Source organism: Eutrema salsugineum, unplaced genomic scaffold, assembly GCF_000478725.1.
Source record: "Eutrema salsugineum unplaced genomic scaffold, Eutsalg1_0 scaffold_8, whole genome shotgun sequence".
Taxonomy (NCBI): Eukaryota; Viridiplantae; Streptophyta; class Magnoliopsida; order Brassicales; family Brassicaceae; genus Eutrema; species Eutrema salsugineum.
In genome coordinates this window covers 5,854,725-5,877,835 of record NW_006256414.1, presented here as the reverse complement: position 1 = coordinate 5,877,835, position 23,111 = coordinate 5,854,725, and the positions used below count along the sequence as shown (strand labels likewise).

General features: G+C 39.9%; 1 pseudogene; it reads left to right on the top strand.

The window, feature by feature from the left end:
* The window catches only part of LOC112088150, a 41,265-nt pseudogene extending 22,738 nt beyond the window's left edge, over positions 1–18,527 (top strand).
* The last annotated feature ends 4,584 nt before the right edge of the window (positions 18,528–23,111 follow it).

The window sequence follows — 23,111 nt, the reverse complement described above, 5'->3', positions numbered from 1 at the left end:
AAGTTAACCATCTAGTTGTCGTCCAACATATATATCTGATAACTTGGTTGTATGCTATATTAATTATCATTACCAAGTAGATATGTTAACCCATTTCTACACACCATTTCCTTTCTGTTTCCTCGTTGATTGAATTTTATCTTGTCCTTGATGTTCGATGGTGTCGATTTTCTCAACCCATCAATCCTATGATAAACAATCTAGCAAAAACACTACATCCACAGTTCTCTGTGTTCAACTACAACAATAACACTTGATCCCCTAAGTTTTTTTTGTCCAATAGCGTGGTTTGTGGCGGTACCTGTTCTATCTGATTAAGTAGTTGTATGTTAAATCAAACATATATTACCCACCAACAAAGTTAACCATCTAGTTGTTGTCCAACATATATATCTGATAACTTGGTTGTATGCTATATTAATTATCATAACTAAGTAGATATGTTAACCTATCTCTACACAACATTTCCTTTCTGTTTCCTCGTAAATTGGATTTTATCCTGTCCTTGATGTTCGATGGTGTCGATTTTTTCAACTCTCCTAACTTACTGCAATAACACTACATCCACAGTTCTCTGTGTTCAAGTACAACAACAACACTCGATCCTCTAAGTTGTTTTTGTCCAATAACGTGGTTAGTAGCGGGACCTGTTCTATCTGATAAAGTAGTTATATGTTAAATCAAACATATATTACCCACCAACAAAGTTAACCATCTAGTTGTTGTCCAACATATCTATCTGATAACTTGATTAGATGCTATATTTAGTTATCATTACTAGCTAGATACGAATAGGTCTCGTGCTAACGAAATTAGTGGTAACACAAATACATCCTAACATTCATATATTACACAAGTAGGGATACATTACATGGTTTTCACAGTGGTTCACTATCCTTACCCAAAACTAACGACATGGAGCTAAACTCTGTTCGCAACTGGACCCAAATGCAAATACAAATGCGACGAGGGTCTGGTTCAAACCTAGTTCAGACGTACCGCCGAAACAAAAGTGATCGTCTTTATAATACAACAAAATGAGATCACGGAAACAAACTTAGCTAACAACGACATTATTTATCTCACACGGTTTCCTTTTGCTTTCCTCCGTCCAGACCAATCCCCTCTTCAAGGTTCCTACATTTGAAGTTTATTGGTATTTAAAGACGTTGATCCAACGAACTTATAAATAACTCATTCTTACCGGTATTGGACCTTTACAGCTTGATCGATTATGTCCTAGACCACGGCATCGGGTGCATCTGCGCCTGTTCACACGCTGCAATGGGAAGGATGGTCACACTGCTGGTAAACAAAATCCTCAAGTATGTAACTGAAAATGGTATTACCACTCTTTACCTTGAACTCCCCTTTCGAGAAGATGCGACTTTTTTTCGGGCGTCCTGGAGGTCTGCGAACCTTAGGCGGACCCATCTTGACAGCCCCATCTTCACCAGCTACACGTTCCAAAGTGTCCATGTCTGGAACAGGCATGAATAGGCCCTCGTATGCCTTCTTGCGATACTCAACAGTGTAATGGACGCCAACCAGAGTTTCAACTCGGACCCCCTCCCGAATAGCAGCCGCGACAGCATGTTCGCATGGAATGGCAAGTAACTGAAACTCTCTGCAGGTACACGATTGTTCCCACAGATGAACAGCGTAAGAGACGTCCGTCGCATCACGGACCTCATATATTCCATCGCCGATTTTCATAACAAAATACCCAGACGATCTGTTGAAATTTTTAATCACCATCTCCTTAACCTTTGGGTTGATTACATCTGTGTCTGAGTTAGCTGCTTCACGTCTGAGTGCAAACCACGTTACCAGTGTTGTACGGATTGATTCTAGGATGGAAATGACGGGGAAATCGCGGGCCATTGTTAGCACTTTGTTGAGGGATTCCGAGATGTTACTCATCATGACGTTGTATCGTTCCCCCACGAAGTGGGATCGTGTCCAATGTTCGAATCCAACGTCTTCTAGGTAATCAGCGCACTCTCCATCGATCGCCCGAATCTTGCTGAATAACTTGTCAAACTCACTTAGGCGATAAGCTCGTGCTGCTTGGGAGGTCATGTAGCTCAATGTATCAGATTTAAAGTGGGCGACCACATTTCGTTGTAAATGAACTATGCAGGCAGCGTGAGAAGACATCGGGTAAACCTAGAGACAAGCAACAAAACATGGATAGCAGTTAACTCAGATTAGCAGACAACTGCATTATATACTAGCTGATAACAATGTTGTAGTCAACAATTAACACGCTAACTAAAGTATTATTAACTTTCGGGTTTGCAGAAAAAAATCTATAAACTTTTGTGTTCGCAGTCAACTACATTATCTATGAGAACATGTTACACTTCAGATTATTTGTGGTTGAATATCGTACCTTGCGAATGGCAGAGTAAATTGACGAGTGGCGGTCTGAGACGAACACCAACTCTGGTTCGTCTGGCACTATCTCAGTAAGTTTCTCTAAAAACCATTCCCATGCCTCGTCATTTTCGCTATTAACTATCGCAAACCCTATTGGGAATATCTGAAAATTCCCGTCCTGACAACTCGCGGCAACTAGACAACCTCCATAACGATTACGGAGATGTGTGCCGTCTATGACGACGACTTTGCGCATGTATTGGTACCCCCTCGCACTGGCATCCAACGAGAAAAATAGATATTTAAAGCGCTCCACACCAGTGTTATCTACCTCTGTTTTTAGACCCGTAACAGAGTTTGGGTTTGCTTGTTTCAGTAACTTGAAATAAGTTGGAACCAAAGCATAGCTCCCCATAGCTGAACCCAAGGCTTTGTCCATCGCAATCTCCCTAGCTCTCCACGCTTTCCAATAGCTGATGTGGAGGCTAAATTCCTGTCTGCACAGACGCCGCAGTTCAAATGCGCGTGGTCCCCTTCCTTCTACTCCATATTTAGAGCGCATCAGTTCACCAATTACTGCAGTGGAAGCTTGGCGATGAAAGTTCCCGCGTGCATCCATGCTGCATGTGTGCTCTTGTTTTGCAGAACGAACCTCGTACCGGCTACTTTCCTCCATTTTCATAGCGTAAACACGCCAGGGGCAATTGTCACCCACGCAGACTACAATGATAACATTGGGGCAGGATCTGGCGTACCGAAAATGGAATTTATGGTTAATTGCGTGGATAGCCAGCTTCCTTTGACAATCTTCTTTGTTTTTGAAAATGCGACCGACGAAGATGTCATCTCCCTTGTAATTCACATCATGTAGTGCTCGTTCCAGCTCATCTATATCACACGTAGCCATATTAGCACGCTAACATCCATAAGTGATTATTACGGTAACCGTATTTCTGGATATTTGTTTCAGAAGCTATATACCTTCGCCAATCGGGTCGTCAAAATATGGGGGTGCGTCGCGTTCATGCATCGTTGGCATCACCCTTGGCTCTTCAGTCATTACAGGATTTCCGTCAACTCGGATCACAGGCCTGCATGATGCCGTAGGAACAATCTCACCGCCTGCGATGGATTTCCCTTTGTCACGCAACCCCTCACTAGGGAAATACACTGGTATCCCGGTGAGTGGATTATTTGAGCTCCCAGGTAAGTTTGTTTCATCAGCAATTACTCGGGGTTCCATATTATCACCTATACACAGACCCGCACAGTTATCGTTCCACTTTAAACCATATATTGTATCGTAGTTTACGAATGTATTATCTTTTGCTATACCTATTAACGAGATAGCAGTGTTGGGCCCAATTACATAGTCAGCGCTCTCATTGCTTGAAGTCGACATGTTACCGGAGTTGGAGGAAGATGATGAAAGTCCAACTACTATGGCGTTTTTAGTTTGCGGTAACTTGCTCCCAACGAATGCTCCAGCTAATGTCAACTGTAAGTTGTTGTCAACAGTCCCTGAACGGACATGATGATATTCTGGTGCAGATTCTTTACTCCTCTTCTCTTGCTCTCCAATATCACGTATCATCAACGTCGACTGACTCGGAATATAAGCCCGGTGTGTGGACGTGGTTGCTGCGGCAGGGTTACTACTCGCCCCTGAACAGAAATATCGCCACAGCTCCGCCAACTCCGCAGGCGTTTCCACACTGGCCCTCCGGGTGCTACAAGGTAACCCTGTTACCCAATAATACAAGTTAACTTTGCAGACAGCACATAATACGTCTTCCACAAAAGACATAATTAGTATCAATGTTTGTTACCGAAAACAGAGTTAGGCGAGGATACAGCACTCCCGGTTGTCTCTGCAATGTTGTTAACTGCAGAAAATATTATCTTACAATTTAACCATCTAGTTGTCGTCCAACATATATTACCCTCTTACAAGTATCAAACTTCTTCAAAACCACATACTTAAGTAGTTTACGAATAACCCGGTTTTTTCTCACCTGGGATAGTTCGGAGTGTATCATAAGGACCACCACCTCTGTTCCCTTCAAGTCCACTCTTCCGGTTCTCTTCCCTCTGGCGGTTTGCTCCAATCGGATTTATATCCCGCATTTCGATACCACCAACGCTGTTACCTGATATTACACACTAGGACACATTATAACAAAATTATCCTTACATAACTTTAACATACAACAACAAACCCAACCTGTTCCGCCTGTCTGGAAAACATGCAACGGCCATTTATTAAGATCAGTCAGCCGATTCGTCATTTGAGGTCCCCCCTTAGAGCTGTTGCCGCGTTCCGGCGGTTGTTTCCCTAATGCGGTGACGGAGTATGAATTTACGTTCCGCTCTGTTCCAGCTGGTATTATCCTAGCCCGCAAGAACACCTCCTCGATGTCAGCTCTAATGGCTAGAAATAGTTCAACGTCATCATCGTCGACCACGTTGATTGGCTGTGCTTTTCTCCATTCAGGCCCCAGCATCCACTGTGGCCATTGGTACGTCAGCTCCACCTCGTCACCAGGATTCAAGCGCAGCTCAAATTTCACTGCCTGCTCTATTCTTCGGAAATTGTCTCTCTCTTTCACGGTTACTGAGTAGTTAAAGCGTTGGACGTCGGGTATATGATCCCATCTGCCCTCGGAATCCTTCACCCAGAACCCACGGTTAACTCTCACCTCCATCGTCATACCTTCAAATTATCATGATAAAACAGCAAGATAAAAAAGTTAACTTCCACACGACTTAGCATCACAAACAGCGACAATTATGATATCTTTCGGGTTTATATATGTTACCGGTAGTAACTGTCGTTGTCGTTACGTAGCAGCTGAAGTTATTACCGCCGATCTTCACTCGCCGACCTGAGTAAATGCTAAGAAGCGAATTTACTGCTTTCTGTTTTTTTCCTCAACCTTCGTTCCCTTCTCAGTTGCGGTGGCAGCAAATAACCGTCATTAAATAGGAGTAAAAAGTGTCGCGTAACTTCATTTCCCCGATAACTCTGGTAAAAGATATTATCAGTTTACTTCTCTAATCTCTAAGTTTTTATTCCAACGGTTGTGATTGTATGCTCAGGCGGCGGGAGATAGGATAAAGATTTGTGTAAGGACAGATATTCCTTTTGCTCATAATAACAGACAGCTTCATTTAATGCTCTCTGCGAACTCTCTCTCCGCCAAACAAGAGATATGATAGGGGTAAAATGGGCTACAAAGCCCAACACTTCTTTTAATAATCCAATTTTCGAATATCCTTTATCATTTCGTTAATTTCTCGAGCTTCGATTACTACGTACCCGCTTCACTCGAATTATAAAGCACATTCTTTTTTGTTTGGATTGGTCCTAATTTCTGGGACTACTGTTTTCTTGTTTCATTACTAGTTATAAAAAAGGAATATGCTTATATGATGAATGATGTACTTGCGTGTTTGTAGATAGATATTGATAGAGACACATATCTTTGAGTTTCGTATCATTTTGGTCAAATGCTTTTTTTTTCATTTGAAAAGAAAATGTTTTGTTTCTTTTATTTTTAGCATCCAATCTTATTATTTGTGTAAAATGCTTGTTATTTTATTTTTGTGTAGTAAGCTTAATTTTTTTGTTTCACATCATGCATCAGAGTAAACATCTCCTATCCTGAACCGTTTATGGCTAAGTAGATAATTGGTTTTAAAGACTTTACTAAGAAGCTTCACATTTTGTAGTCTAATCTAATCTTATCACCCAGATGCAATATGAAATCTATTTTTTATATATTTAATAAGAGTACATCTTACCAAAGTAATAAAACGTAATTGTTGGAGGTGAAAACCGCATCCCGGTTTTCTCCGGTACAAACCGAGATCGGCGTAATATAAGTTTGGTTTACGAAGGAATGTACCGGGAAGACTGGGATGAATGAAGTCTTGGGCCGAATGCAGCCCATTAAGCCGAGGTCGGCGAGAAGCTTCTCGAAGGAACAGAGAAGCTCCTCGAGTTTGGTCAAAAATAGGAAAGCTTCCTATTTGAAAAAGGAAACGAACATGAGAAAAGGAAACGAACCGAGAGAAAAGGAAAGTCCTCTCGGTCCCATATCGCTTAAGAAGTGCTTGAAGACCGACTTAGAGGATATATGTAAAGGGAGACGAATCGACACCAGAGAACACGAGATATTCCAGAGAAGACTTAAGAACTGAGAACTCATTACGCAAGGCTCTTAGTTTCGTTAAGTCTTAGTTCGTTGTTAATTACTTAACTACCGAACTCAGTTGTATTTGCCTGATTTGATCTAATAAAAACCGAGTTTACCGATCTAAAGTACTGTTTTACCCATTGTCGATATTCACATATCAACAATTGGCGCACCAGGTAGGGGTCGAACCTACGCCCTCGTCGTCGAACTACTTCTTGACGACGTCGAAGTTAGCCGCATTCTGGTCGATACAGGCAGTTCGGTCAACATCATCTTCAAGGAAGCACTTGATCAGCTTGATTTATTTTCCGATAGGATTGAGCCTTTTATCGAGCCACTTACAGGATTCGATGGAGAACGCTGCATGACGGTCGGTATGGTCAACATCCCGATCTACCTCGGTGGAGTCGCAAAGATTATCCAGTTCCTCATCCTCGATAAACCGGCGATCTACAACGCTATTCTCGGTACGCCTTGGTTACACGCAATGAAGGCGGTGGCCTCGACATACCATCAATGCCTGAAGTTCCCAACTCCCTATGGTGTTTACACACTCCGAGGAAATCAAGCCGTCGCTCGATCATGTTACATAAACGAGTGCAGACTTCATTCGGCCAACCAAGCTTGCGTCGTTAGTTCGTTCGGACCAACGGACAAGCTCGTCGTCCAGCAGACAAAACCTAAGCAGGAGTCAATCGTTCAAGTTTGTATCGACGAGCTAAGGCCAGAACGTCAAGTCGGAATCGGCGCCGAACTCGATCCAGTCATACGTGAGCCACTCATTCACTTTCTGAAACAGCATTCGTCAACCTTCGCTTGGTCGGTAGAAGATATGCCCGGGATCGACCCACAGATCGCGTGTCATGAGCTCAATATCGATCCGACGTATAAGCCAATCAAGCAGAGCCGAAAGCTCGGACCAGAGAAGGCACAAGCCGTCAATGACGAAGTCGAGCGGTTGCTCAAAGCAGGATCCATCACCGAAGTAAAATATCCTGATTGGTTAGCAAACCCCGTAGTCGTCAAGAAGAAGAATGGTAAATGGAGGATCTGCGTCGACTTTACTGATCTCAATAAGGCATGTCCAAAAGATAGCTTCCTTTTGCCTTATATCGACCGCCTCGTGGAAGCAACTGCCGGGAACGAGCTACTCTCATTTATGGACGCATTCTCCGGATATAATCAGATTCTTATGCATCCGCAAGATCGGGAAAAGACATCGTTCATCACAGGCCGCGGCATATACTGCTATAAGGTCATGCCCTTTGGACTAAAGAATGCTGGAGCAACATACCAACGATTAGTAAACCGGATGTTCGCGAGCCAGCTTGGGCGAACTATGGAAGTTTATATCGATGACATGCTCGTAAAGTCACTCGTCGCTTCCGATCACGTCGGCCATCTTCGCACATGCTTCGACATTTTGGATCAGTATGGTATGAAGCTCAATCCCACTAAGTGTACGTTCGGCGTGACATCTGGAGAGTTCCTCGGATATATAGTTACACGGCGAGGCATTGAAGCTAATCCAAAATAGATTGCAGCTATACTCGAGCTCTCATCTCCGACAACCAAACGCGAAGTTCAGCGATTCACCGGATGTATCGCAGCACTTAATCTCACGCGATCGTGGTCCTAACCGATCACCCTCTTCGTACCTTCCTCCATACCCCAAGTCAATCCGGACGATTCGCCAAGTGGGCCATCGAACTCAGCGAATACGACATTGAATACCGAGGAAGAACGGCAACGAAGTCTCAAGTCCTGGCAGATTTCTTGGTTGAACTCTCACCTGAGCTCGTCGAAACTAATCCGGTCATACAACCCTGGATTCTCCAAGCCGACGGCTCCTCCTCCCACAAAGGATCCGGAGTCAGAATTCGTCTCAAATCCCCCTAAGGAGAGGTTATCGAGCAGTCATTTTGACTTGGCTTCCCGGCATCCAATAACGAAGCCGAGTACGAAGCATTGATTGCTGGACTACGACTTGCCAAAGGTATCGGCGCCGAGCACGTACATGCCTACTGCGATTCTCAACTCGTGGCTAACCAGTTTCATGGTGAATACGAGGCCAAGAATGACCGCATGGACGCATACCTCAAAGTCCTCAAGGATGTTGCTTCAGAGTTCTCAACCTTCGAGCTTACGAAGATACCTCGTGATGAGAATGCTACCGCCGACGCCTTAGCCACTCTCGCGACTAATTCTGATCCCGATCTTCGGCGAACTATCCCAATCGCAGCAATCGAGCGACCAAGTATCGAACCTGCTCCAAACTGCAACATCATTACACGACGACGTGATTACGAAGCCCAACCCAATCTTGCTCCACCCCTCACCCGGAAGACGAAACACAAAGAGGTTATTCCCGATCCCAACAATGACACGGACGAGCTCAATGATAACGGATCCGATCCCGAAGACGAATCCGAAGGCCAACATGTTCCAATCGATATCGAAGCCGAAGGTGAAGACGAACCCGAAGATTGGACCTTAGAAATCGTGGGATACATCGGAGACGAAACAGTTCCCGCTGATAAATGGGCAGCTCGGCGCCTTAAGGCTCGTGCAGCTCGATACGTGGTCATTAAGGGTACTCTTCTCAGATGGGATGCGTCCGGTGTACTCTTGACTTGTGTTCACGGTAACGACATCATGGAAATAATGCAGAAGGTTCATGAAGGAGAAGGAGGAAATCACTCCGGAGCTCGGTCTTTGGCGTTTAAGATTAAAAAAGCTGGCTATTACTCGCCTATTATGCTCTCTGACTGCGAGAAGTATACAGCACGCTGCGAGAAATGCCAATGTCATGGCCCGATGATCAATCTTCCTACCGAGCTCTTGATGACCTCGACCGCACCATATCCTTTCATGCGCTGGGCAATGGATATTATCGGTCCTTTTCGCCGATTTACGACTCAGAAACAGTACGTTCTAGTCGTCACGGACTACTTTAACAAGTGGGTCGAAGCTGAAGCATATCCCGAGATTCATGAAATCGACGTCAAGAAGTTCGTCTGGAAGTTTATAATCTGCCGACACGGAGTCCCATACGAGATCGTTACGGACAATGGAACCCAGTTCACTTTAATAATCTTCACAGATTTTTGCGCCAAGTGGAAAATCCGACTAAGTTTCTCTACCCCGCGATACCCGCAAGGAAACAGACAAGCCGAAGCCACAAACAAGACCATTATTGATGGACTGAAGAAACGACTCGATACCGCTAAGGGAACTTGGGCGGACGAACTTGATGGCGTCTTGTGGTCTCACCGAACTACACCACGACGTTCGACCAGTCAGTCACCATTTTTCCTTGCATATGGCACAGAAGCTATGTGTCCAGCCGAACTCAACGTCCTAAGTATTCGCCAAACTATGCTTACCCAGCAACCCGACGCGAATAACGACATGATGATTGACGCACTCGACTTAATCGAAGAACATCGCGAACGAGCATTGCTCCGGATACAAAACTACCAGCAACTGGCAGCTCGCTACTACAACAAAAAGGTTAAAGGCCGTCACTTTGAAGATGGTGATCTCGTACTTCGCAAAGTCTATCAAAACACAGAAGAGAAGAACGCAGGAAAACTTGGCGCAAACTGGGAAGGACCATACCAAGTGATGAAGGTTGTTAAGCCCGGCGTTTATCAACTCATGAAGTTAGATGGAACTCCGATCCCGCGATCTTGGAACTCAATGCATCTCAAACGATACTATTACTAGTTCGTCACGAGCTTTAAAAAAAAAAAAAAAAAGCCTTCGAACTACTTAGTCAGCAAAAAACACTTTTGTACTTAGAACTACGAATGACTTGATCCCTTTAAAGGGTACGTAGGCAGCTCGTTACCGAGTCCAGCTATAACATCAATAAAGTTTTATTAAGTCCTAGTTCGGAAATCACAAGATACCGAACTCCTCGTTCTTACATCGACTTCCTGGCCAGTTGTTCGATAGCATTCCACATGAATGCAAACTTAAAAAGCCGAGATCCGTCTCGTAATCACCCACATGGTGCCGTGGTAAAACCACATATCAAAAGCCGGGGCCAGTCCCGCAATTAAATTTCTAAGTCACCAAGAACAATAAGCTGAGCACATCTCGCATACTTAGGTTCGACTTAGAAAAACCTTGAACTCGTTTCGTGCGTTCACAGGAGTTCGATTTAATTCACTCTTCCAGTATGAAACGATTCACTTGGGTTCCCCAGGCCGAGCTCAAACGCTCGCACAATAAGCCGAACTCCTCAGATTCGCACTTTAAGCCGAGTTCACAACACTCGCAAAACGTAAGCCGAATTATCGCAATTCGCTATCAAAAGATGAAATTATGTTCAAATATCATCTACTATGCACCGATCTAGTACTTAAGTACTAGTCACAAAATCATTACCGATGAAATAAGGTCAAAGTTCAAATTAGATGCCGATCTACTACTTGAAAGATTTTTCTAAGTCATCAAGACAAGAAAGAAGAAGAGAAACAAGCATATAATTAAAAGCCTCCCAAGGGGCAAATGAGTTTAAAAACCCACCGAAGGTTCAGAAATAAACAAAATATTACATAAAATAACCCATGAAAGGGCAGTTGAGTTTGATTAAAAAGAAAAAAGAGAGAGATTAAGCGGTCTTCGAAGTAGCAGCTTGATCAGCATTGAGCATATCTTCATTCGAGCCGAATTGTTCGCCTACCACTGGATCCTGAGCACTTTGGGTCACGTTTACGACCGGCGCGTCATCCTCTTCAGGGAATGGAGACATCCGTTTGTCTTCTTCGGTAAGAACACAAGCGTCAACCGAACAAAAGTCTTCCAGCGCCTTGGCATGCTTCGCCTCGATGTCAGCAACCATCTCCGGCGGGACCTCGTACAAGCCTTTTTTCTTGAGCTGTTTGATGAAGCCGAGAACTCCGGTAAGTTGGTTGACCACCAGGTACGGCTTACGAGCTCGGTCCGCGTCATCCAGACTACGGATAACCTTTTCCAAACGTGCGCAAGCCGTAGCGTGAACACTCCTTGCCCGGCCTTTCCAATGTGCAACCAAGCCCCGCAATCGTTCTCGGTCGTTCTCAAACTCTTTAACCAGCATGCTTTGAGCCTCGGTCAGCTCGGCTCTCACCGCCTTCAACTCCGTGCTCTCCTGCTTCAGCAGATCGACCGTAGAGTGGAGGGTGTCGTTAATCTGGAGCTCGGTGGCGAGACGTTCCTCAGCCTTAGCGATTCTTTCCTCCAGCTCCGCGACCCTCACCTGCTTGTCGAATAAAGCTACCTCGTACGCGGCGACCAAATTGTTGGTCTGGCTGGCGAGCTGCGAAAAAGAGAATCGAATCAGAACTCGCACTTAAGAAAATAATTGAATAAAGAAACAGAATCAAGAGATTATCACAGCAGTTGTACGGGCGATACCTTTGTACATGTTGGGAGACTCGGAACCTGAGAGGAAATTTTATGGTAGAGCTCAGCACAGGCGTCAACGTTTTCCTCGAAAGGAGTCTCTTTGTCATAATCAAAGCGAAGTTTAGCCCTTTTCGCTGGCTCTGGCTCTGGAGAACCCTCGGCATGATCCCTAGCTTGTCTCTTGCGGGAGTGAGAAGCTTCAGCTTGGTCTTGAGAAAGAGCGAGGTCCGACGCCACAGCCGCCGGTGGATCGAGCTCAGCGGGTACGTCTTGCACCCAAGAAGAATCTTCAGTTCTCTTAGCCTTCTTTGAAGACTTCTTCTTCTTCAGTTTCTTCTGACCGGTTTGGTCAGGTGAGTTCGCAGCAGGCGGCATCTCCTCCGGCTGCTCATAGGTGCCTTCGGTAGCAGGGATAGGAGTCGGTTCTGCAATGTTTGGCTCCTCTTCATCAAAGAGAGTGGGGATCTCGTCTAGAGAGAGCATCCTAGCAGCTCGGGTACGTTGAGCTCGCGACTTCGGTGCTTTGCGTCTGGGAGCGGCTCGAGGCTTGCTAGCTCGAGTTTTTGGCTTTCGCGGTTTCGGTTCTCGAACAGAACCTGCAATGAAAATATGTCAAGGAGGAATTCGGATTAAATTCAGAATAAAACAAGTAAAACTGAATTCAATAATCGAACCTGCTTTCTTAGCTCGGCGCTGAAGGATTTGTTCCCAAACTTCGGGCCAACGACGTTTACCGGCTTCACTGAAGGCTTCTTCGAACTCAGAGGTAAGCCCGGAATTGAGAAGAAGACTTGGGAGATGACGACCTGCAAAATTAAATCGACAGAAAGTTAGCAAGAAATAAAACCAATGGATAACAAAGTACGAGCTCGTCTAGATCTACCGATCGGAATCTTCCACTCCGATTGAGTCGGGATGTCAGAGTTACTGACTGTGAGATCGTTCATCTCAAGGAAGAAGTATAGGGATTCCCAGTCATTGAATTTACTGGGTTTAGGCCCCGTGACTATATTCTTCTTCGGCTTAGCATTCGCGGCGAAGAACTACTCCTTGGATTTGTGGATGTTCACCGAGAAGAGGTCCTCGAAAAGCCGACTGGTTGGAATCTCGCCGAGCTCGTCGCAAAGAGATACGAACCCTACGTAGTTCGTTATCGAAGCCGGCATCACCTGCGTGAGAACAACACCACGACGATTGTAGTAGCCGAGCAGGCGAGAAGGAATTGGGAAGGAGAGTCCGCACTGCGTAAAGTACGTCAGGTAAACGCAGAGGAAACCCTCGGGGACGTCCCACGGCCGATCTCCGGCTTCTGGAATTATGAAGACGACTCGGTCCGAGAGTCCGCTTTCTTCGAGCACGGCACGAACAGCACCCGGAGAGACAGAGGAAGATGGCACGTTGCTGGGACGAACTACTTTCCGCCTCGGAAGTGGCGGCGAAGCATGGTTCACTGCTTCAAGGTTGTCCTCGGCAACCTCAGCTTCAGTGGCGTCCTCCTCCTGATTTTCTTCCTCGGCCTCTTCGATCTCCTTGATCTCATGATCATTATCACCAGCGTTCGGCCCGGTCCGAGCCTCCGTTTCACGAGTATTTGTAGTCAGGTGCTCGTTGGCCTCAACTCTAGGTCTAGCACGGCTGCTGCTAGCTTCCACCGACTTGGAGTTCTTACGAACTAACTGTGGGTGATTGCTCTCTTCTTGAGATGAATTCAATTGATGCGGATTCGAAGAGGAAGAGCTCGGCTCCGAGGGTTCGCACCGATCCTCCGGAAGGTTTTGATTGGAAGAAGAGTTAATGGAAGAACTGGAAGACATTTTGAGCTCGGAAAAGTAGACTCGAAGGAGATCTAAGAAGTATGAAGAACAGTTTTAAGATCAACCGGAAAAGATTGAAGATTGACTGGAGAACTTGAAGATCGAACGGAAAACTTGAAGATAGATCGGAAAAATCAAGGATTCGCGGCGGCGAGAGTTGAAGAAACGAGAGAAAAACTACAAATGAAAACTAGAGAGAGAAACAAAATATAGAGAGAAGGGAGAGCAGCGTACCTTATATATGCTTGAACGAGAATAATGAATGCGAGAAGAAGTTTTTCCCTTATAAACAGTGGGAATCGTGGGTTCCTCGATTTTCGTGCGCTTCATTGAAAACAGGGTGCGAAACGTCTGGAATACGAATCGGCTGCGGTTACCGAGCTCGGTTTGTAACCCACTTTGAATCAAATGAGTTCGACTAAAAAGTCATGCCCTTTCATCGAACTGAGGGGGGGCTAACTGTTGGAGGTGAAAACCGCAACCCGGTTTTCTCCGGTACAAACTGAGATTGGCGTAATAAAAACTCGGTTTACGAAGGAATGTACCGGGAAGACTGGGATGAATGAAGTTTTGGGCCGAATGCAGCCCATTAAGCCGAGGTCGGCGAGAAGCTTCTCGAAGGAACGGAGAAGCTCCCTAAGTTCGGTCAAAAATAGGAAAGCTTCCTATTTGAAAAAGGAAACGAACATGAGAAAAGGAAAGGAACCGAGAGAAAAGGAAAGTCCTCTCGGTCCCATATCGCTTAAGACGTGCTTGAAGACCGACTTAGAGGATATATATAAAGGGAGACGAATCGACACCAGAGAACACGAGATATTCCAGAGAAGACTTAAGAACTGAGAACTCATTACGCAAGGCTCTTAGTTTCGTTAAGTATTAGTTCGTTGTTAATTACTTAACTACCGAACTCAGTTGTATTTGCCTGATTTAATCTAATAAAAACCGAATTTACCGATCTAAAGTACTGTTTTACCCCTTGTCGATATTCACATATCAACAGTAATTATCACCAACGACTTCCGACACACGATCACATGCCTTTGTTGGAAGAAGACCCTTTCACTTTTACAAACCAAAACCAATTGAAAACTAAAACATGTACTTGTTTGACCATCACAAACTAAAAAAAACTAAAACATTTGATTGACAAGCTGAAAACAAATATAACACCAAAAATCTTCAGTTTTTCACTTCATCACATGCTTGATTTTCTTCTACTTGTGAGTGGAGAAGCAATATCCTCCAAATCAATCTGAATAACAGCAACACCATTGAATAATCTACAGTAACATATCTATCTCAAAATTAATTTAAATTATACAACGAACCATAAACATCTCTTCTATCTGTACATATAGGGGATCTCTCTAAATAAACAAACCAGTTATATAAGGCAGACTTTCCAACATATCCATTTCTATCCACCATGATTTTTACCAACCATTAGCACGATCTTGGACAACAAAACAAAACACAATCAAAAAAAAAATTATCATCACACATCATATTACTTCCACAAGTTTCATCAATTACGAAATCAACACAAAACTCAAAATATCTCAGAATGCCTTTTCCAGGAGGTGACTATGCTTCACTTTTTTCATGTCTCTGTAGAAAGATATGTGGTTTAATCCCCCCCCCCCCCAAAATAGTATATTTATACTATAAAATATTGCAAAATATATTATCTTAATTATGAAAAGACTATATAGAAACGGTACCCGTTTGAAATTATAGAACCGTACTTCGTTTGAAATTAGTTCGTCATTCTGTACTATTTTAAACTATTCATCATAATTATTACGAATGAAACCAAATAAAGTTAGTCTAGTTATTAAACACATAGTAGGCACAAAAGGCCTAGATAGATCAACCAAGGAAAAATTCAGTAATAAAATTTTCTGTCTTCAGTTGACCCAAATGGATAACGTCCATGCAGCACCTTTCGGTTTTGTTTATTGTTATTTTGTAAAATGATTTTATTTGAATTTTTCATTTATGTGAGTCATTTATTAAGTTGATGTTCATAGCTAAGAACAATCATATCCTTTCTTCCAAAGGTCGACAACCCGAAACTGCATCTGAGAGGTAAGTCAGTTATCAATTTTTTCTTTACTATTTGCTCTATTTTTTCTTTCATTTTCTGTTGTTCAAGAACAAGCCATTTGCTCTGTTTAATTATGTGAATTTTTTTAGATCATTTTCCTATCTTTTATTTCATTAGACGGAAGATTTAAACCAGTTTATTTTTCGGCAACACTGTTAGACAACTGATCTGCTTTTGTGTCCATAAGTGTTGACTTTAATAATGGGTCATTAGCTTTAATCTTTTGTATTTTTTAGTTCTTTTCTTATCTCAGTTTTGTTCATGTCTCTGTACAGAGATCTGTGGTTTAAATCCCCCAAAAATAATATATTTACACAATAAATTATTGCAAAATATATTATCTGAGTTATGAACTCATGAATCCTATTCTAGTGATTATTGACTACTACTTTCATATCTTGGTTAAGCAGGAGATTTATGGCTGAGACACTTCTGTCATTTGGAGTTGTGAAGCTCTGGGACCTCCTTGTCCGAGAATCTGAGCGATTTCAGGGAGTTGATGAGCAATTTGACGAATTAAAACGTGATCTGAGTATGTTAAGGTGCATTTTGGAATATGCAGATGCCAAGAAACAGACAAGTGCAACGGTGAGAAACATTGTTAGAGATGACAGAAGATGAACTTCTAGAAAAGGTATTTAAAGTATTGGAAACGTAAAAGGTGTTCATTGTCCTTGATGATATATGGAGAGAAGAAGATTGGGAACGAAAGGGAAGAGGTGACATCTTATGATACATTTTTTTAGAGCATGATTAATGTGGAGTTCTTCGTGGGGGTTTTAAGGTAAAAGGGATAACAATTAAATGAAAAATTCTTTTTTTTGTTAAGAACCAGTTCTTATTAAAAACTTTAAGAGTAGGTTGTTAGTGGAGGTTTTTAGCCATGTGTTAATGTCTGATTCGCCGTTTTTTCACTTTTTTTTTACTTTTTTTTTACATTTTTTTTACTTTTGTTTTACTTTTTTTTTTAACTTAAAAAAAATCTTCTTAACTTTAATTTTAAAGAAGCTATTTCAAAATTTTCTTGTATGTTTCAAATTTATTCAATGCAATATATTTATATTTTATTCAAGAAAATAAACCTTTCTTAAAATAAAATAATTTTCATAATTTTTTTTATTAAGAACCCCATCAGAATTCTACCATTGATGATGGTCTTATAATTTTCTTTTTTTTATCCTTTGGAGAAAACATAAAGAGAAAAATGATTGGAGGAGGCAAATATAATTATCCTAAATCGTTATATTCCTATGTGTTATGTAGTCATATAAAAAGAGATATATTTTTTTTTGGTTTGAAGGTACCAACTAATTCTCGCAACAAGGGGTTGCATTACGAGCAGATCCAAAATGTTTCACATTTAAACCAGATTGTCTAAGTTTCGAAGAGGGTTGGGCAATTTTTCAGAGCATAGCGTTTCCTAGAGAAAACACTACGGGTAAGCAGTTTAATTATTTTTTTTTATCATGTTGATCATAATCAAGGGCTTCGTACTTAGAATGATCACAATTCTGCCTTTTTTGTTTTATAATAATATATGTCCAACTCCAATACGTCTAATTTGTGGACATTCGTTTAATTTCACCATATCTTGATGATGTTATGTAGAATATAAGGTTGCTAAAAAAAAGGAAGAGATGGGTAAAGAGATGATATATCAAACATTGTGGAGGTCTACCGTTGGCCATTAAGGTGTTAGGAGGGTTGTTAGCTGCGCAATACACAATATGCGAGTGGGAAAGGATATATGAGAATATTAGATCTCACATCGTTGGACGGACTAGCTTCAACGATAGATGTATGAGTTCTGTTTACCATGTTTTGCATATGAGCTATGAAGAGCTGCCTATTTTTTGAGGCATTGCTTCCTCTACTTTGCTCATTTTCCAGAACATTATGCAATAAATGTGGAGAGATTGTCCTATTACTGAGCCGCAGAAAGAATACCAAGGCCGATGAAGCGGTGAATTTTGTTAATTGCAGAATTTTATGTATGTTTGTTGCTTTGAGTGAACATACTCATGAATTTATTCGATCATCGACATAGAGCCTTCTTGAAATTGATATTGATATTGTATCAGAGATGTAGATAGCTCATTGGTTTGTTTTTGAGAAACATCATCCAAATTGATTAGGACCTCCAATTTCATTGATACATGCATAAACAGAAGAAAAAAAAGACAAACTTGACATCAAAAACACAAAGTGAAAACATTCCTCACTGTTTAGGTTTTGAGTGGTAACTACACTAAAATTATAATAAGAATAACCAAGCAATCAACGTTGTTGTCAAGTCATAAGCCTAATTTCTTTTCCTTGAGTTTAACAGGCATCTTTGTGAGTTGTTGATCTCTGATGCTCTGCCTCCAATGATGAAGAAGTGCTGATGCCAAATTGCAGATTTTGTGGTCTTTGTGCGTTGTAAGATACGAAAGCCTCTCCAAGATCCGCCTTGTTTCAGGAGCTGTTGAGCTGATGGGGAAACTGATGAGCAAAGCGAGAGTGTCAACGCATATTGAAGTCTCTTCTTTGGCCAAGAGAAGTCCCTTTGCGTTGGCTAACATCTGCAGATCTCTTTGCTATTTCGAAGAGCTCCAATGTTTCTGTTGGGTCCTTCCTCAAGGCTAGAGTGTTTTGAGTTACTTTCAGAGGTGCATGCTTAGAACAAACTTGCAGAAAATGTTTGGCTTATTCAAATTTTGCTTAATCTCTCCTGCTTCATGAGCCAGATGAGACTTAGGGTTTTCAGAAAGTTTCATTGGTAGAGCGGATTGTTTCTTCTTCGACTGTATAAGCTTTGATGCAAAAGACTTGTAATCACCAGTCTTGTTTAAACTTTGTTTAATCTCACACACTTGATGATGCATAGATCTCTGATATTTTGTCTTATTCAGTCCCAAACGGTGAAGAGAAGAGGTCTCCATTGCAGTCGCAATATTCATCATTGTTATCTACGTCAGGTGTTTAGGTTTTTTCTGTGTGATTCTTCGTTGGGTATGGGTTGGATATTGGAAAGAGGTGATTAGGGATTTGATCTCAACTCATAGAAAACAAAGTGCGTGTGAGAATGTGAGAGAGAGAGGCACTCACTGAGTCTGAATCCAAAATTATATAGAGAGAGTTGAGAATAAGGAAAAAGGGAAGTTTCTTAGGTCCCAAGAAATTTTACCAAACGCTTGAGGGTAGATGTGTCCAAACAAATATTTCAACGTTAACAAAATCAGGAAGAAGATCTTTAGACACAAAAGATCTTGTTGTTGCTTCATTAGTTGGGTTAATAATCTAAGCAAACTTAGTAGTAAATTATCTTAAGTTAAGTTAGTTATGCTTCAATTATTGAGTTATTCCCTGTGTATTTCTTTGACTGTTCAAATTTTATCTTTAATTTCATTATCTTACATTACGAGTCCTCGATTGTATGAGTGCATAGAGTATGATTGATTGATAGAGTATCTTTAATTTCTTTGACTGTTAAAATTTTATCTTTAATATCATTATCTTACATTACATATACTATGATTGATGTGTTTCTTGAGGAAGTGGATTATGCAGACAAGATGTTCGATGAATGTCTGAGTGAGACTTGATGTCTATCTTGTTTTCTTCTATTTTGGCTGCAAAGCAAGTTGGATCTTTATATTCTTTTGCTTTCAAAGGTGAAACAGAGCATTCTGTTTAAACATAGCATCCCAACTAATTGAAGTCACTCTAGCATTCTGTTTAAACATAGCATCCCAACTAATTGAAGTCACTCTAGGAAACTATCTTCTTATTCTGCGCAAAATGTGTAAGTTATTTTGTTTATTCAAAAGTCATTTCAAGTAAATTATCTTTATTATTCGGTAATTTTTTGAATAATTATAACAAATGACCAATTTTAGACTAGTATTTGCAAGAATGACCATATACTATTTGAGTAACTGTTCAATTTTTTTTAATACCAATACACCCCTACACTCCTCATCTCATGTCTATCATATCTCTTTCTCTTTCTTCTTTCTCTTTCTTGTTTCTCTTTCTCTTTTCTCTTTCTCTTTTCTCTTTCCTTCATCTGTGTTTTTTCATACCTCTTATGTAAATTTTTTCACTTTTATCTTCTCTATCGTTCATCTCTCTATTTAGTTTCTCTTATAATTTTTTTTTTACATTCATCTTTAAGATTGTATGCTCAAAAAAATATTTTCCAACAATATGAAATCACCATCACAATATCTGCTTATTGGAAAAACAGATCTAAAGTTAATTGGATATGATCAAAGCTGGATAAAATTTCACCTTTGATCTGAATTTTCAATAAAAATTAACATTGATTTGATTTCTTTGTAAGTAAAAACAACTTCGTATTCAATTGCTAGAACAAACAATGATCCTATTAGATTGATGGTAACGTATATAATAGTGTGTATCCATCTGAATTACTCTTATAATTCCATTGTTAGACTGCTAACAATACATATAGAGTGTTATATGTATTTATAGTGCACTAATTACCAAAGTAACACCTGTAACAATCTAGATAATTCATTAATGTTATCAATCTAACATATTTTTTACCTAGTTAATTATAAGGTTAGACGTTAATTTATATGTAACGTGCTAAGTATATTAATAACATCTTTAATCATCTATATAATTCATTATTGTTATCAATCTAACATATTGTTTACCTAGTAAATTATAATGTTAGATGTTAATTTATATGTAATGTGCTGAGTATATTAATAATATCTTTAATCATCTACATAACTCATTATTGTTATCAATCTAACATTATATTTATCATGTAAAACATAATGTTATATCTAAATTTATATGTTTATATATGATATAATAACTGTTAATCTATAACAAAATATGTAACTTGTTACTATAATGTATATATCACGTTTAGGGGAAAAAAATTTATGTGGCTGTGATTTCTTACTCTACAAAATCTCATAGCCACCCTATAAATACACAGTGAAAGATGTCAGACGCTTTTTTGCAAGTTGGGGGAAAATATCAGCGGGGCAATATAGTCTTTACTGCTAATCATGGGCATAATATGTTTTGTTTTAGGTGGGTCCATAGTCATTCTGCTAATTTCTATTCCCATTTGGTTTATTCAGCTAATTGACTCTAATTTTTTCACTCTCCTTTAAAGTTATACCTGCGTACCTGATCTTAATCTAGTATCAATATGATGATGATAAAATCTTTACTATGAATTTCCTATATGGCTTGAAACGGCCATTGGAAAAAGTATGATTTCAAAAACTCGCTGTTAAATGATCAAAAAGTTAAACTGTTGTCTTTGTGCTCATACTTTTAGAGGGTTAATATTTTTATTTCTAAACGTTGAAGATAGCTCTGTTTAGGCATGTAATGCAATTTAGTTTCCATGCTAATTGACGGTTTTGCTTTTGATCGTCTGCTTGTGTTTTCTTTTTCTTTTTAGGATAAAATGGTTAGGAATTGCGGTGGATGACTCAACAGCTTAGCAGCAAATGTTCCAAAGGTAAACTATTTAGCATTCTTGTAAATCTTTCTTTAGTTTCCCATTTCCTTCAAGTTTTTTTATTACTTAACACTCGTGGTGGCTTCAACAGGCCGTTGTGCTTTGTCAAGTGGAGAAATCAAAGGAAGACATGCTGAATCAGGTATACAGTTCTATCAGGTCTCATATCCGTTTTCTAATGTATTATCGTAACGTAATTTCTTCTCCACTTGGCTGGTGGTTAAGTGAGTATATAAGCTGAACAATACTTTCATTTTTAAATAAGAGCAAACCATCCCCGTTGCCAAGTAAAAGAACAATTATTGGGTTCAAACCTAGGGGTGAATTCATTCATTCACCCCCTCTCATTTAGCCAATGAAAATCTGCCATATAATAAAATCACTTAAAGTAACTTACCAAAATAGCACATTTTAAATATATTTTTTTAAATAAGAAAAACTAAAGCCTAATTTGGAAATATTGAACTCAAACATAATATTAAAGTTTATGTAGAATTATTTTTAATAAAAATATATTTTACATAATTATTTGTTTTATTTTCGAAATTTAAAAATAAAAAAAACTAAACCCTAAATTGAAAATAGTGAACCCAAACATAATATTAAATTATTTTTTTAATGGAATAAAACTAAATTCTAATTTAGAAATAGTGAAACCAAGCATAATATTGAAATTTATGTAGAATTAGTTTTAATAAAAAAATATTTTTACATAATTATTTGTTTTATTTTTGGAATTTTAAATAAAGAAAAACTAAAACCTAAATTGAAAATAGTGAACTCAAGCATAATATTAAATTATATATATATATTTAATATATATATATATATTTATATAATTATTTATTTTATTTTCGGAATTTTAAACCTTAATCTCTAAATTCTAATTTTTAAATCCTAAATTCTAATTTTTATACTCTAAATCATAATCTATTAAACCTTTAAAAATTAAAATAAAAACTAAACCCTAAATTCTAATCTTTATATATATTATTTATTATATATATATTATCAAAATATTTGATTGAATATTTAATCTTTTAATTTTAATTTTTTATTTTTCTTTAAAGATAATATTACATGGCAGATTCTAATTGGTTTAAATGAAAGGGGTGAACCCAAGAATTTTCCCAAGTAAAATATCACCAATCAGCCCTTTCATTTTTCTACTTGTAATGGAATAAATGTGGTACAATTTAATGTAGAGGATAAAAAGATTCACAAAGATTGCCTTATATAATCTGGAATTTAATGAAACTGAAATTGGATGTGTATGCTATATGTCCCACTAATTTTTGTTTGACATGTCTTGTGGTTGTGCCTTTCATGTGCTGAAACCTCTTTTGGAGCTCGGTTGATTTATCTTTCCAACAAAAATTTTGGTTCAGGGAAGTGGTTGGAAAGTTGTTGCAAGTTTTGAAGGCAACTTCCCCAACCGTATCAAGCAGCTTCCATTGGATACATATTTTGAGTTGAACAATGTAAAAAGGGTGGTTATCTACCTTTTTTCCTGCCTCAAATTTTATGAGCAAGTAAAAAATTTAGATGAGAGTTTGACAGATTGATTTTACTGCTGTTAAGCTTGTCTGTCAGTTCAATCGTGTGATTACTTCTATTCTATTTCTTTTCTGTCAGTTGAGCTTTGAACTGGTGTAGGATCAGCTTTTCTTGATATTACTTGTTGATAAGAAATAAACTTCCAAGCTTTTCTTCCT